Raw genomic sequence first — 1,564 nt, 5'->3', positions numbered from 1 at the left:
TGTCAGCAGCAGGAAGTGATGTTACTGCCGTTCTGACCAAGGGGAAACTCCTCGTGGTTTCCATGGGGATGTATGCAACTGTAGAACTACAGGTTTATATAAGCTGGAAGCCCTACGCATGCCTGCTGCATGCTGGGTTTCTAGGGGTCTTGGATCGGATACGAGGGGCAGGGTCTCAGCCAAGCCCCACTAGCTCGGGCGGACAGCTGGCTCATGTGGGAGCCGGGGGAAACGGGAGTTCAAAGCTGTAAACCAGGGTGAACTGTGTGCCTTGATATCCCAAACAAACAAAACAGCAAAGCAGGGAGAATAAATGAGGGGCGAGAAGGGAAAATGCCTCCCTAACACATCCACAGCGGACAAAGTTCAGCTCGGCTGTGTCATCAAGGTGTCCTCTGGCTCCACCACGCACCAGCTCTGCCACTGCCCATCTCAGCTTTTCGTGCCTCCTTGCCCGGCTCATACCTCCTCCTCTGCCCTCCACCTTGCCGGCCACCCCACTCCTTCCCCCCCTGCTCCCAGCGAAACCCCCAGCTCAGCCCATCCGCCTCCCCAAAACTGTGGCACTGAGGTGACATTTGCAGGTCTCACTCTGATCTCTCTTACTTTTCGCTGTTGTTCTTGCCCCCTTATCCTCCCCTTGTTTGGACTAGGAGCAGTTTGGGATCTGGGTGCGATCCTATCCACAGAGAGTTTGCAGGAGTCTGTGGGCTCTGGACACCGTGAGACTCTGATTATGGGCGACAGCAGAAGGATCACGATAAAGACTTGGAAAAGGACATGGCACGTCTACAGAGCTGGAAGTGTGTGTCGGTACCTCGCTGGGACTGAACCCCTGCTGTCGCTGGCTGGCTTTTCTGCAACAGGCTTTGTGCTGAAGCAGCTCCCTTTTGCACCCCTCTGTCAGGTGCCTGCTTAGGTTATAAAAGCTGATCGGCTGCCAGGTAATGAGTTTTATTGTTCCAAGAAACACATAAACAAGCTGCCCTGGCTGACGGGGAGCGGATTTCTGTTTGAATTGCGATTAACAGGCAGCATTTTTTTTTATCAGTTGCATGGCCAGGGCTGCCAAGGTTGTATTTTTCCACTGAACAAGCTCTGCTTTGCTTTGAAGGTGAAAGTTTGTTCCACTCTTTACTGCAGGTGTAAAAAGGCTCACGTATTCAGAAACAGCCTTGCATGCTTTACAGGTAGCAGTGGTAGGTGCAATCCTACAGAGCAGCACAACCTGCCAAGGGACTTTTCACGGACAAAGGAGTTTTGCAGGATTTGCAGCATGGGACAGACTTTGGGGAGGAACATTGACTTAGAGGTTCATGCACACTTTAGGAAAATAAGGGTTTCTAACTTTGTTTCTTAGTGCCCAGGGATCTCTCCTCTTTTTAGCTGCTCCATTTTTTTTTTATTCCCTTGGTGTCAGGTTGAAGCTTGGCAATGGCTGACGCGTAGTGCTGACGACAGAGCTGCATCGGAGGGGTAGCTCACGTGGAAGAATTTTAGACGCAGCAGTGCATCATCCCATCCTTCAAGGGCACCTTCTCCCAGAAGACTGCTGGATTTAAGC

This window comes from Pygoscelis adeliae, unplaced genomic scaffold (genome assembly GCF_000699105.1).
Source record: "Pygoscelis adeliae isolate BGI_AS28 unplaced genomic scaffold, ASM69910v1 Scaffold42, whole genome shotgun sequence".
Taxonomy (NCBI): Eukaryota; Metazoa; Chordata; class Aves; order Sphenisciformes; family Spheniscidae; genus Pygoscelis; species Pygoscelis adeliae.
Note: the sequence above shows the minus strand (reverse complement) of the source record.